This window comes from Equus przewalskii, chromosome 27 (genome assembly GCF_037783145.1).
Source record: "Equus przewalskii isolate Varuska chromosome 27, EquPr2, whole genome shotgun sequence".
NCBI lineage: Eukaryota > Metazoa > Chordata > Mammalia > Perissodactyla > Equidae > Equus > Equus przewalskii.
Window position 1 is genome coordinate 201591 of NC_091857.1, and position 15428 is coordinate 217018.

At 44.2% G+C, this 15428-nt stretch overlaps 1 long non-coding RNA gene across 1 annotated transcript; it reads left to right on the forward strand.

Moving 5' to 3' along the window:
• Nucleotides 1-216: 216 nt before the first annotated feature.
• LOC139079861 (uncharacterized) lies at nt 217-12036 on the forward strand. Its single transcript, XR_011533834.1, has 2 exons — nt 217-5286; nt 8144-12036. It is a non-coding gene; the product is annotated as an uncharacterized lncRNA (long non-coding RNA).
• Nucleotides 12037-15428: the final 3392 nt, after the last annotated feature.

A 15428-nucleotide genomic window follows, 5' to 3' on the forward strand; every position in this document is an offset into this window, starting at 1 on the left:
CTGTGTATGACTCCACTCATATGAGGAATTTAAAACTAAGGACCAAGAACAGTTTAGTGGATACCAGGGGAAAGGTGGGGTGGGGGGTGGGCACAAAGGGTGAAGTGGTGCACCTACAACATGACTGACAAACATTAATGTAAAATTGAAATTTCACAAGATTGTAACCTATCAATAACTCAATAAAAAAATAATAAAATTAAATCAAAAAAAAGTAGCACTTGCTTGGGGCCAGCCCAGTGGTGCAGCGGTTCAGTTCCCATGGTCCCCTTTGGCGGCCTGAGGTACGCTGGTACAGATCCCGAGTGCAGACCTATGCATCCCTTGTCCAGCCACGCTGTGGCAGGTATCCCGCATATAAAGTAGAGGAAGATGGGCACGGATGTTAGCTCAGGGTCAGTCTTCCTCAGCAAAAATAGGAGGATTGGCTGCAGATGTTAGCTCAGACCTAACCTTCCTCAATAGCCAAAAAGCTGGCCCTGGCCTGTGCCTAGCACAATTCCTGCCCAGGACCGTGGCTGCCTTGCTGCACTTGGAGGACGAGGGAACATTTTCCCAGTTCCTCTTGCCCAAATGAGGAACTTGTTTTCTGATTCAGCCCCTGGAATTGCATCCACTGTAAGTGGGGAAAATCCTGTAAAACCTCAAAATGTGCACGTGGAGAGGGCGAGGCTAGAGGAAGGTCCTGTGCAAAGGGACTAAGGGCAGGCAGGACTCTCCCTCTCTGGGCCCCTCTAGGGTCTCCCTGTTCACCTTTGACCTGGGCTTGGTCCTCCTGGGATTCGGGTCCATGACTCTGATTCCCACTTCCTGCTTATTTTCTCTCCAAGGGGAAAGATTGGGGAGGCAGCTTTTAGCGCCACAGCCGGGTCTCCCTCCACGAACCTGGTGCTCCCTGTGAACTAGGATTTTCAGCATCCCTGCACTTCCGCATGCAATTCTCTCTTAGGGCAGAAATTCCCTAGATGCCCCTAGCCTTTCTGTCAGGTCCATCGTGGCCACTCCTTCCAGGCTGGACCTGATGGATCCCAGGTGAGCTCTGGTTTTCCAGGATAACAGACCATCATCCTGACCAGGAATGACCCCACAGTGTTCCTTGCTGCCCAGGGTGACCTCTGGGCCTGTGTGGTTCTCAGGTCCATGGTCTTGGACAATCACCAGTTTACACACTCTGGTGTAATTTGACTGGCTTTTCCGAAAGTGGTAGCTGGGCCCGAGCCCATGAAGCACGTAGCCCCTGGGGTGACTAGGGTCTTTTCCACAGTCTTGTGCGGTGGTTCTGTCATCGAGGTGTGAACCTTTCCTGTTGGGAAGTTGGAAAGATGAGGCCTAAGAAAGGTGTGAGTTGGGGGTCCTGCGGGCAATGCCACCAAACTAACGTTCTGTGGATGTGCATGGACACAGCCTCACCAAGTATAATCCGGAAATGCTCCCCATGTGGGTGTCCAACAGACACTGGTCTGGCTCAACCGGAGAACCCGCCTGAGAACCAACAGCTACAGGGTGACCACCCGGCCTTTCGAGCTTCATCCCCAGGAAACACCATGTAAGCAAGGACCAGATGAATCGCTTGTCACTTCTGAGTTATCCCCTCCTTCCTGATCGCTGCAAGTGTCACTCAGACACTTGGCAGGCCGGACTCTGCCAGGGAGGCCGTCTCAGGACAGCCAGAAGCTGAGGATCAATCCTGGTTCCCGGCAGCCCAGGCCCTTGCTGATGCAGCACAGCCACCCAGGAAAGAGACTTGCCAGAGGAAGGTGGGGAAGGCTGTGCTGTCCCTCCAGGGAGAAAGAGTCGTGGCAGGTCCCAGGGCTAGTCCAGGGCCAGGATGAAGGCACGGGTGTCCCACGAGTGTCTCCTCCAGGACTGGGATGCTCCTGAGAGCCGACCCGGCAGGTAGCAACATTCAGTAAGTCACGTGGGTACAGCTGTGGCAGAGGAGGGACAATTTATCCCATCTTTGGGTTTCCAAATTGGAAATTGTTTGCTGAAGTCCATGAGTAAAGCAGTTAGAAAATCTGGATGACAGGTTTATTTTTGAAGGAAAGTATGAGTTACCAAAACTGGCTTCCTAAGAGCTAACTAAAGGGAAGAGAAAATAACAATGTGAATCTCTTGAAATCCCTCAGGTGCATATAGTGTCAGAGAGAAATCGTCAGAATATTTGAGGAACTGGAAAGCAGGGTTCTGTTTAAACTGTTGCAGGTGTAAGGTGGGGATGGGTGCTTGCATCTCGTCTTCCAGTGTAAGTGAAAACAAGATCACATTAGGAGTGAACTCAGTCTTTCCAAAGTGGTGTAAGACATGGGATTGTACTCCTCACTCACGTCCCTCAAGAATATCTTGCCACGTGGTCCATTCATTGATGCATCTTCCATTTACAGGAGCTAACAAAAAATCTGTCCCATTGACAGCCATACCATCCAGCTAAATGCCACCTCACCCCACTCACAGTGTCCCGCAAGCCTCTCTTGGTGATCTGTCTCATCACAGTGAGGGATTCATGCCAGAGTATTCCAGAACCCTGGGAACCATATTCATACCACCTCCAATTGCCAAGACAGGAGGGTCTCTGAATGGGAAACCTGACTCTCAAACACTGCCTTTCCCTTGGCTCGCCTTAGGATTTCTCCCTGAATGACATGATTGGCCCATTCACCCGACTGCTGCCCCCTCGGTTTTGGTGGCTCTGGAAGAGGTACCAAGATGTACTGGCCTTTCCTTCACCATTGAGGAGACCAATGAGAACCCTTCTTGACTCCTCAACCTGCCCTTAGGTTTTGATGTGTACACTGCCTGTCCCAGTGACCACAAGACCTTGGAGACCACTCTGACTCTCCTTAGGGAATTGAACTCTCTCTAACTACAACCACCAGACTAGAGCAAAACTGGGGCCACTGTTTTAGGAACAACTTCAGCATTTGCAGCTAAGGTTGGAACACTTCTGGAGATCTACCAAAGCCCCTGGGTAAGGGGTCTGGATTCTGGAGAGAGAGATTCTGGTCTTCACCAATCAGTTCTCTCATCCAATCATAGGGAAAGGCAGAAGCTCTACGTATGTCATCCCAAGGACTTCTCAGTTTGTGAGATTATTAACTGGGTTGGGAAGGAAGATGATGGTGAAGGAGAAGTGCCATGGAAACATTGAGACTCAGCCCAGGGTCATGCTCAAGGCCAATGCATCCACCGCACTGCTCCTGGGAACATTGGCTGAGGACAGCTCACAGCTCTTTCCCTCACAGGACATGCCCACAGCATAGGGAACCGCCTAACCTTAGGACACAGCCCTCTCGAGGGACAGCCAGAGGCCCATGTCTGGCTGATAAGGGAATAAGAAGCCTGGTCTCAATTTGGGACAACACCAAAGGGCTGTCCCAGCTCCAGAGATCCTTGAGAGTTGGCAGAGACTCAGTGGCAACTGTCTTGGCCTTCAGCTTCTCCTTCAACTATCCCCGCCTTGCTAACTTCCCATAGGGATATCTCCCCAGAACGCTTCCCTAAACCTTCCACATGGAATCCTCCCCCTCACAGTCTCTTTCCAGGGCCCCATCTGTGACAGGCAGTAATCAGGAGACATTAATGCAGAACACAGCAGCATGAGATTCGGCAAATGCTGTTCTGGAAGAATGATCTGTTAGACAATCTGAGAGGGTAGGTCATTGTAATCTCCAGGATAACTTAGGTAATGCTCTGGTAATAAATGCAACAATTGAGAAATTCATGACTAAAGATGTATTTCTCCTCAGATTTACATCATACATTGATAGTTGAGGTGAAGGGACCCCTGCTTCCTAAGTCACGTGGGGCAAGGCTGATGGAGGCCCCACGATCTTGTTGGTACACCATCTGAAACTGATGCCTTCTTCAGTTGCCACCAAAGGACAGAAAGAGCACCTAGGGTCTTACACCTCCTCTTTTATTCTTTGGCTTAAAAGTGATGCCATTGGTTGGAAGGTGCCACATATCCTTTCCAAAACCAAGAGGTCTAGGAAACATAGTCTTCTGTGTGCGAGAGTGAAAGCAGAAGTGGATGCTGGCACCACACTCTCTTTCTTTTCACCAAAGGATATGATTGCTTTCCCTCTCACATAGAGAATTCACTCACCCTCTTTCCCAAGGAGGACATCTGAAGACCCGGTAGACTCAGAAACCCTAGCTGACCCTTGGGCTAATGGGACAAAGACTTCAGGGACCACACATGACAAAGAATACAGAACTCGCAGGAGTGGATCAGAAAATTCACTAAAGAAATGAACAAGGACTATTGTAATAAGCAGAAACAAGAAACGCTGGGGATGGGGAGAACCTGACATCCTCAATTGTCACATCATCCTATTCCAAATACTCAGTCTCCTGCAAGAAGTTGCAGGGCATACAAAGGGACAAAGAAGGATGGCTCATACAGAGGAAAACTTAATGATTAGAAGGGGCCCTTGAGGAAGCACTGAGGGGTTACTGCAGAAACTTTTGTCTGCTTGTTGCTATTCACATTCCTGTGCTGAGCCTATGTCTTCATAAGCTTGTCGCGGGGATGCTGAACAGCTCTGTTTCAGGGTAAGACAGAGTCAGAGGTCATGGATACCAGCACCTGATTTGTCTATTCTCTTCTGTCTTTCTCCATGACTATATCTACTGTCTCATCTTGCTTTACAAGCAAAACCTGGAAAACCTACCAAAGCAATTGTTTTTGGGTTTTTCTACCAATAGTACAGAAAATATGGCTGTTACTTTTGGTGCTGAAACTCAATTTTGTGGAGCAAATTTCAACCTGAATTTGAAGTTTGTTTAAAATAGTTAAACATAGAATAACCATATGACCTGGCACTTCCACTCCTAGATATTTACCCCCTAAAATCAAACACAGGTATACAACCAACAATTTGTCTAGGAATATTCACATCAGCCCTGTGCATAATAGTCCAAGGTGCAAGGTCCATCAACTGATGAAGGGAGAAACAAAAATGGGGACATCCATGCAATGGGATATGAATCAGCCATGGAAAGAAGTGAACTGCTGATGTGTGTATAATCTTTAAAAACACTATGCTAGTGAAAGAAGGCAGACACAAAAGGAGAAATCTTTATGTTTCTATAGATACGAAAAGTCCAGAAAAGGCAGATCAATAGATAGAATGTCCCTTCCTGGTTGCCAGAGGCTGGGCGTAGGGAGGAATGGGGAGCGACTGCTTAATTTATATGCGGTTTCCTTTAGGATGATGAAATCTTGTGGTCCAGACAGCAGTGATGATTGCACAGCACTGGGAATGTCCTAAACCCCACTGAATTGTGGGTGATTCACCTTTTCACAGTGAATTTTACGTGACGTGAATTTTACCTTAATTTAAGAAAACAATACAGAGTTCATTAGCTCCCACAACAGAGTGTCAAGAGCCCCTGTGGCTCAAGGATGAAAGGGCTCTATCAACAACCTCATGACTACTCCAGGAGTGGTAGATTTTCATTTTCTCTCATAGTGAGAGTGTTCTGTCCATTGTCACAAGACTATTCGATTCTTGGCCCCAAATGTCCAAAGACAGTGAGAGAAAATATGCCCTGTCATACCCCTTTTCACTAGACAGGGCTTTCCTTCCAGAAGCCCCAAGGGAACTTTCTGGGTCAGGGTTGCAATCCAGCCCATCACTAAGCTACACTTTGAGCAGTGACAGGATTGCATTCAATTCCTTCCCCACTGTTCTCAGGTGAGAAGAAAAGGTCATGTCGCCTGAGTCCATGAGATGGGAAACACCCAAACCAAACTTAGGTTCTAGCAAGGAGAAAGCCATCAGTACACAAATAACTCCCTGTTCTAGGATTTAATTTTCTTATTAATAGACTTTACTTTTTAGAATAATTTTAAGTTTACAGAAAAATTCAGCATGGGGCTGGCTCAGTGGCATAGTGGTTAAGTTTGTATGTTCCAGTTTGGTGGCCCGGGTGTCCCAGGCTTGATCCCAGGTGCAGACCTATGTACCACTGATGAAGCCATGCTGTGGTGTTGTCCCACATACAAAATATAGGAAGATTGGCACAGATGTTAGCTCAGCAGCAGTCTTCCTCAAGCAAAAAGAGGAAGATTAGCAATACATGTTAGCCCAGGGCCAATCTTCCCCAGCAAAAAAAATATATATATATATACAGCAGACAGCACAAGTTCCAATATCCTCCCTCATACCCCAGTTCACACACACTTTCCCTTGTCATCAATATCTTGCATTTGTGAGATACATTGGTTATATTTGATGAGCCAACACTGATACAATATAAAGTAAACAGCTTATATTAGGGTTCACTCTGTGTGTTTTATCTTTAATGGGCTTTGAAGAATGTATAAGGACATCTATCCACTGTTACAGTATCATACACCATAATTTCTCTGCTCTAAAATTCCTCTGTGCTCCTCCTATTCATTCCTCCCTCCCTCTGCCCAAGTCCTGGTAACTACTGAAGTTTTTACCATCTCCTTGGTTTTGCCTTCTCCAAAATGGCACATAATTGGAATCATACAGTGTGCAGCCTTTTCCAATTGGCTTCTTTTACTAAGAAATGTGCATTTAAGATTCCTCCATGTTTTTTTCTTGGCTTGATAATTCATTTCTTTTCTATTGTTGAATAATATTCCATTGTTTGAATAGACAACAGTTTGTTTATCCATTTACCTCTTGGAGGGCATCTTGTTTATTTGCCATCTTTTCCAATAATGAATAAAGCTGACATAAACATTCAACTGTAGGTTTTGTGTGGATATATGTTTTCAATTCATTCAAGTATATACCAAGGAGTGAAATTGCTGGATCTTAGGGCAAGAATGTCTAGCTTTGTAAGACACTTCCAAACTCTCCTCCAAAGTGGCCGCACTGTCTTGCATTCCCAACAGCGATGGATGAAGTTTCCTGTTGCTCCATGTCCGCCTCAGCATTTGCAGTTGTTAGTGTTCTGGGTTTTGGCCGTTCTAATAGGCCTGTACTTGTATCTGATTGTTATTTCTAATTTGCATTTCCCTGATGGCAAGGATGTTGAGCATCTTTCTGTGTGCTCATTTGCCATCTGTGTATGAAAGGGCAGAAACAGAATGGACTGCAGGAAAAGAGATGGCTGGGATGACAGGAAAGTGGAGGCAGAGATGATCTTCAGGGCTGACTAGGCACTGACTATGCCCTCTGTCAGATAAATTGTGGTCTACCTAACATTGAGTTTTGAGTGAAAACTCCATAGTATCTGGTTGTGCACACATATATCTTATTGAGGCTTGAGTTTTTATATATGTTTTTACTGAAAGATGCCGTAAGCCCTATGTATAAACAGGTTGCTGTACAGCAGGTGATGACAGTGTCAGAGATGATGAGAGTCTATCTTGAGTGGATGGTGTCTGCCATGCAAGCAGCATGTGTTGCCTATCACCAGAGGCAGAAACCCAAACACTTCTGCCACTGCGTCTTAGTATTGGAGTCTCCAAGGAAAACACAATGCAGCCAAGCACTGGGTGGAACAATGCTTTACTCACACAGAGGAGACAGAGCAAGATCAGCTTCAGTGGTAGGCAGTGGTCCCCCATGGCCAGTGGGTTCCTCCTGGCAGCTGAAGCAGCGCAGCTGGCCTGCACACACCCTTCTCATGCTGTAGAAGAAAGAACCTGACCCCCTCTGCAAGGGACAAGTATAGCAGTGGAGTTGGCCAGCTGCCATGTGACGCCCAAGCTTAAGCAGAACGAAGGAGAACACATTGAGTCTGGAATGGGAAAAGATAGTCCCACAAGAGGTGACAAGTCCAGCACAGGCTGTGCAGACTCCTTACCTCTTGGTGAGGAAGTGTTCCCCGCCCAAGACTCCTTCCTAAGTGGCCCAGTGAGGGTCCACAGACCACATGAGCTGGATTGCCTCTCCCGGCAGTGTCAGTGGCAGCCAATGCCTCTCCCATTATGCATTTTCATTTTGCATTTGCCACCAGAGAGAGCCCTGAGAGGAGCTACATCTCTTTTATCTCTTGGAGGACACTTCATTCCTGAGAAGTTTCCGTATTCTTGGCTACATTGGGTTCATAATCTAATCATTTTTATATTTGTGTATGTAGCATGCGCAGTATCCCCTCTCTAATGTTCAGTTCACTTGCAACACTGGAGGTGCTTACTATTATATTTCTATTTTAGAGCTGAAGATTCTGAGGTCAGAAGAGATTACATAACATCTACGAAGTTATTACGTTTACTAAGTGCTGAAGCCATGTTACCAGGTCAGACAAGCTTCCTTCAGAGCTGACCTTTTTAACCTCTAATGACTTCTTGTAGAAAAGAGAAGAGTAAATGCAAGTGCTTTCTCAAGATCATTGATTGCAGGAGTTCTTTGAAAAGAAAACAAAAAGCAACGCCTTCGTGTTAGGAAAAAACCTTACAGTTCTCCTTTACCCGGTGTCTCATCTTAATTTTCACACGGAACACCTCACTTCACCAAATCTGTGTGGGTTTTCCCCACACCAAGCAATTCCGTGGACACCAGCTGGGCGTTCTACAATTTAACCTAATTCTGACACTCTGTAGCTGGAGATAGCGTCAGATCCCACTGGTTGAGGGCTCAGTCCCATGACACTGCCCCCCACTTCAGATGCCAATGGCAAGTAGTAGGTCCCCAGGTTACCCACATTTTCTGTCCAATTTAACTACAAATCAGAGGTTACCACAACTTCCTCCTCAGGTTCGATTAATTTTCTAGAGCAGTTCACAGAACTCAGGGAAACATTTATATATGTTTACCAGTTTATTGAAGGATATGATGAATGATACAGATGAACAGCCTAATGAAGAGACACACAGGGTGAGGTTGGGGAGGGTCCCGAACATGAGAGCATCTGTCCCTGTGGAGTCGGGATGGATCACCCCCACTGTAGACAGATGTGTTCACCAACCTGGAGGCACCCCAAAGCCCATAGTATTGGGATTTCATGGAGGCTCCCTCACATAAGCATGACCGATTATTAACTCCACTTCCAGCCCCTCCTCTCTCTCTAGAGAAGTTGGAGGAGAAAGGGGGGATGGAAATCCCAAGCTTCTAATCACAGCCTGGTCTTTCTGGTGTCCAGCCTGCATCCAAAAGCCACACAGGAGCCCACCCAGAGTCGCCTAGTTAGAACAAAAGAAGCTTCTATTGCTCTTGGCACTTAGGAATTTACCAGTGTTCCAGGAGCGCTGTGTCAGGAACTGTGGGCAGAGACCTATCTATATTTCCTATTATCTCACAACGTTTTTTCCATTTCACATTACTGTCTCCAGATACTGACTGTCGATACAGCACTGTTTGCACCCTTCTCTGCTGTATTAAGCCTGGGTGGGCTTGACTGCTCCCAGAGGCCACAGACGGGGAAGCGTCCGTAATCTGTAACGCCTGTTCATGAGTATCTGACTACAAATACTCTGCTCCTCAGGCATATGCAGACATGGATAAACTGCAGCCAGAGGCTCAAAATCCGGAAAGAAGGGGCTATTAGAAGCTGAATCCCTACAGAGGATGGGGGGGAAGAATTTTCCCTCTATTCTTCTAGGTTCTTCTGGCTGTTCTAAGAGTTAAATTGACATAAGACAGAAAAAAGGAGAAAAAGAAAACAAAGTTTAATAACATGTATGCATGGGAGAAACCTAGGAAAACTGAGTAACTCACCAAAACGGCTGAAGCCACCACCTTAATTACCAACTCAAGCTGAAGACACAGGGGATGTTGGCGGTGGGGGTTTGGGACTTCCAGGGGCAATTCATGTGGAGATGGAAAAGTAAATGTTTGGTAAATAATTGTTTGCCGTACCTGGCAGAGACTTTGGAGACAGAGAGGACTGTGATCCACCGGGCCTCTCTGGGTTCCTCGCTGTCTGTCACACCTCGTTCATATCACACTGTAGTTTCCATGGTAGGAGCTCCCTCCTGGAACAGGCCTTCCATCTAGAATTCTTTTAGGCAGTTATGGGGAAGGTCAAAGTCTTTTGCTCTTAAAATTGATCAAGCCAAAGAGACACATTTTGGGGTAGCAAATTCTGCTCCCCTACAGTAGTTAGATTCATGAGGAACTGGAGCAAATGGGAAATGTAAAGTTCTCCTCAAAGGAGGCCCACATTTTAGTTATCAGCATTATTACATATTTAAGTATGTAATGCATACATAGCACAACCGTTCAAAAGGTAAAAGGGGTCAGCAAACTTTCCTTCCAAGTGCTCAGACACACAGTAGTTCACTTCAGAGAGAACAGTGCTTTAATTTTGGTGTGTATCCTTGCAGAGAAGTTACTTTCATATACAAATAGGCAGATGCTGAAAATACATACACCTACCTATATGCGTATATAAATATATAGGTCTATACTATGTTAATATGCAATCTCAAATACATATATGCATTTGTAGGTATTTATTTTTTTCTTCACACACATGTGGTTCCAAATCAGTACATTAGACGTGTCGTCATTTCCCACAGCTTCAAATTAGGTCACAGTATGTGTGGCTGCACCCTAGGTTAAATAACCCGTCTTCTAGTAACACGCATTAAGGATTTCCCTGTATTCTTACAAGCAGCGCTCCAATTATTAAACCTGCATAAACTACAGTTTTCATCTATGTAGGCTTACATGTAAGCTAAATTTTCAAAAGTGTATTTTCTGGGTGCATTTTCACTTGTGATGAGTTTTCACTTGAGTGTCTTTTCACTTGAAAAATTTCTCATGGTGACTGTACCATTTTACGTTTTCACAGCAATGTGTGAGTGTCTGTTTCCCCAGCCCACAGTTCCTACTCTGACTCTCCATTCTTCTTGCGCTAATGCTCTACTTTCTCCTCACCTCAAATATCATTCAAAGAGACGTTTTCCCTCTGTGTCAAGGCTCAGCGAGGATTCCACACTTGTCACTTTAGCCACATTTGTACTACAAACAGGAGAACACTGCAATATTATTCCTTTTGTAGGTTCAGCAAAATAAAATCTCATTCACACACATATTTCTAAGATTACTTAGGGTATTTCAATCTCTGACAATGGATAAAAACTAGGCTGAGAACATGATCCAGTACCTCTATAAAGAGTTTAACTGTTTAAAAAAATGTTATGTTTTGTGGACACTGAAAGCTCATGGAATAGGAGTAAACATGAGTTGGGAACTGTGAAATAATAAGAAATATATATATTGATGTCTTCCCCTGGTTCCTGACACAGAGCTCCTAAAACCCTTGTAAAAACCTAAGTGGTGAGAGCAGTAGGAGCATCTTTTGTCCCAACAGGTGACTCTGGTGGGCCTCCGGATGACTCCAGGATGGGGGCGGGTTACCAGAAAGACCAAGTCTTGACTAGAAGTTTGGAATTTTGAGCCCCATCCTTCATCCTCCAGAGAGGGAGAGGGGCTGGAGACGGAGTTAATAATTGATCATGCCCACGAGAGAAAGCCTCCAGAAAACCCCAACAGTACAGCGTCTGGGGAGCTTCTGGGTGAACACGTGGAGGTGCTGGGAGAGTAGCATGCCTGGAGAGTGCATGGATCTGTGCCGGTTCCCCATGCCTTGCCCTAGGCATCTCTTCCATTTCGTTGTTTCAGAGTTATATTCTTCTATGATAAACTGGTAATCTTAAAAGTAAAACATATCTCTGAGTTCTTTGAGCTGCTGTAGCAAATTAAATTGAACCCAAGGAGGAGGTCGTGGGAACGTCTGATCTATAGCCTGTCGGTCAGAAGTGCAAGTGACAACCGGGGCTTGGGATTGGCATCTGAAGTTGGGGGGGAACAGTCTGGTAGGACTGAACCCTCAACCTGTGGAATCTGATGCTGTCTCCAGGTAAACAGTGTCAGAATTTGGGTGAATTGAGTTGCATTGTAGGACAGCCAGCTGGTCCAGGGTCCTGGGTCCAGGAACCTCAAAGAGGAACAGAGAAGGAAGTGACATGAAATAGCTGTTCTTTAATAATTCTATTATAAGAATTAATAATATTATCTGAGGAAATGTGGAAATCACACAAGCCAGGGAAGGAGAGACAAATGGCCATAAGATGCTTGTACAATAAAAAGAAATGTGAAAATTTGTTTGTGTGCTATAGAATTTTGCTTGTGTGTGTGCATTTTAAAGTATTATAACTTAATATACAATTATAACCCAGTTTCAGCTATCAGTATCGTAACAAAATAATTTCCCCATACAAAAAAATAAACACTTAAACATTTTAACGGCTACAAAATTATATTGAGGGTGTTTCGTTACTTACTTAACCATCTCAATCTTTGGGAAATTTAGTTGTTTTCCATAATATGCGATTATAAACGATGCTGGTATTAACATATATTCATACTAAAACATTCTGTATATTTTTTTATTTTCTTACGCTAGGCGTATAAGAGAGCATGAACTGAGAAAAATTTTAATTGCTCCTAATTTATATTTCCACCAGCACTACATAAAGTTTCTTACGTCAACAGCGTTACCATAAGGGATTAGTATTTCTTTAAACAATAATTTTGGAAAGGGAGCCTTGGAATGCAATCACAAAGGTAACCATTGCAGGACAGGAATTCTGAGTTTCCTTCCTATATAGATTTTAAGAACTCTGCCTAAAGCCAAAGAGAAGCCCGATCTTCTTTTCTTTATTTTTTTATTTTTCCCAAGGATTGGCACCTGGGCTAACAACTGTTGCCAATCTTTTTTTTTTCTGCTTTTATCTCCCCAACCCCCCCCCCCTGTATAGTTGTATATCTTAGTTGCACGTCCTTCTAGTTGTGGGATGTGGGACACCGCCTCAACTTGGCCTGACGAGCAGTGCCATGTCCGCGCCCAGGATCCGAACCCTGGGCCGCCACAGCGGAGTGCACGAACTTAACCATTCGGCCACGGTGCCGGTCCCTGGATCTTCTTTTATTTTATATGAATTTTTTTTTTCTTTTTTACCCCTTTTACAAAAGAAAGATCCAACATCAAGTGATGGAGCCATTGGCCTCCCCAAAGATGTTCACAGATCGCTGCATCCTTTGTCTCTCTTTTCTGGGAGGGGTACATGTGATCAGGCTGTGTTAAACAACTTGATCACGAATATCATGTTGAGCTAGCTGATTTAATTACTCCTTCCCTGAGACTTCAGTGCCACAGGGACTGCTGGATTTGGAAAAAATGACCCGAGACCAAAAGGGGATATTGGGTAGGTTCCAGAACTTTTTAAAAATCTCTACTGCAGCGGAATGAATAAGACAACAGAGAGAAACTTTATTAAGCTGGATTTCAGGGTTTCTCAGCCTAGGCTTCCACTATAGGGATAAGGTCCCGAGCAGAGAAATTTTTCTGTTAATCCTAGATCACTTAGAAGAACTATTACTTACTTTTGGAGTGCCAGAACTGACATGTTGAACTAGGACATTGGAAGCGGGAAGAGTTAACAGTGGATGTCTGTGGAGTGTGCTGAGGAAAGCTTTGTCTTGCCATGTCTCCTTAATGGACACAAGAAGATTCATACGTATAAGGAAACTCCATTTTCCTGTGAATATGTCCTCGCCTCATTGAAATACAGGAATTTTCTATAATTCAAAGGATGGAATGTATCTTCAAGAAAATTCTGAATGAGAATCAAAGCAAACAATGCTTTATTTTGATAAAAAACAACAATAATAACAAAAACACTGAAGCAGTTATGCAGGTGCCATATCCCTCTGGTGTGCTGGGTTCCCTGCCCTGGTCTGAAGAGGAGAGTCCTCGCTACGACCTCACACAGCATTCCCTTCTGTATGTCTATGACATCTTCCATGTGTTTACTCCTGGAACACAAGGAGAGATCTCCAACTCAGTGACACCATGCCAGTTGATGCACGCGGGCCATCTGGCCACTGAGGGCTCTGACAGTCTTCACTGATGGTCATGACCTCATGATGCATGGCACAGAACAATCTTCTCCACTTTGCCAAGTTTTAATATCCTCCACGATTACAGTGTTTAGACAATGAGTTACATGCTTATACGTTACAGTAGCTGGGAGGGGTTTCCTTCCAACTTCTGGTATTGGAGGAAAAGAAAGGACAACTTTGTGAGTCAGTCAAGCCATAGGAGACACACAAAGGCTGTTCACATTGTAGGAAATAATCAGATCTATTTTTTAAAAAAAAATCAGTCTGTTGAGTGTTGAAGTCATTCTCTCCAACGTTTTGTCACTTGCAGAAATTCTTGTATGAATTCATTATAGGAGAAACCGAGTTTCTTCTGACTTTCTTATTATAATTAGAAACAGTGAGATGAAGGTGCTTAATAGGATTACTCCAGGGCAAGAGGGGTCCCTCTCTGAAGGGTCCTGTAGATGTGGATTTCCTACATACAATAAGTAGAATGATGGGATTTCATCTTTAGTTTAAGAAGAGGTCTTTTCATTAAACATTGTTCTTGGAAACAAGAGGGCGAGATGTTCGCAGTAGCAGGGATAATGAAACTATTTTGAAATAAGCAGAACTTCAAACTGAGGAAACCTAGGGGATTTTTCCAGTGGCAATGAGGAAAGCGGGAACTGGAGAGACTATGCCACCAGCTTGGGGTAACAGGAACCTCACAGCTCCAACGGTGATCTGTCAGCATGAAGGAGGGTTAAGTGGTCTAATCATCAGAATATGAAGAAAAGGACAAAAAGAAGACACCACAAGTCAACTCAGACCTAGGAAGAGACCCAGAGGCTTCACTTTGGGATCCTCCACGGTTAATAAACCTGTGTTCTTTCATAATTGTGAAAGGAGGCTCGCCTCCCCCAACAGTCACATTCAATTTCCATTATTAAGTTGACAAAATTAAGAATTTTTTTCTTTCTCCTCCAAAGCATACTGACAAATAAATACTAGATTTGCTGAGGCAGGATTCCTGTTTTGAGATCCACAGAAAAAAGAGCCTGAGTGAATTGTAGCTCTGTGAAAATAATCTTTGAAAATGTCCAGTTAAGCTTATTTTAAGTACTGAGGCAATCAGATTGTAACCTACGGACTCAGAGGTCAGTGTGAGCTGGTCATTGACTTGAAATACATTTACAAAGAACAGTTACACTTGTCCTGAAAACAGTGTTTGTGCTTTCACTTTTTTAGAATCTGAATTTGGAGAAAAACCTGATTGACCAAAATTATAACTTTAAGAACTTCATGAATAGAGAAATTTCTTTCTTTTCACCTTCCTTTCTTCTATTTCATTTTCATTGTGAAATATACAAACACAAAAATGGATACATATTAGACAAGGAGAACTGATCGGTGGTTGCCAGGGGAAAGGGGGGGTAGGGGGAGGGCACAAAGGGTGAAGTGGTGTACCCACAACATGACCAACAATAATGTACAACTGAAATCTCACAAGGTTGTAAACTATCATAATCTTAACAAAAAAAATGGATACATATAGATGGTTATTAAATAAACAACTGTGTGACATCAACCCAGGTCAAGAAATAGAGTACTACTACCACCAGTAGG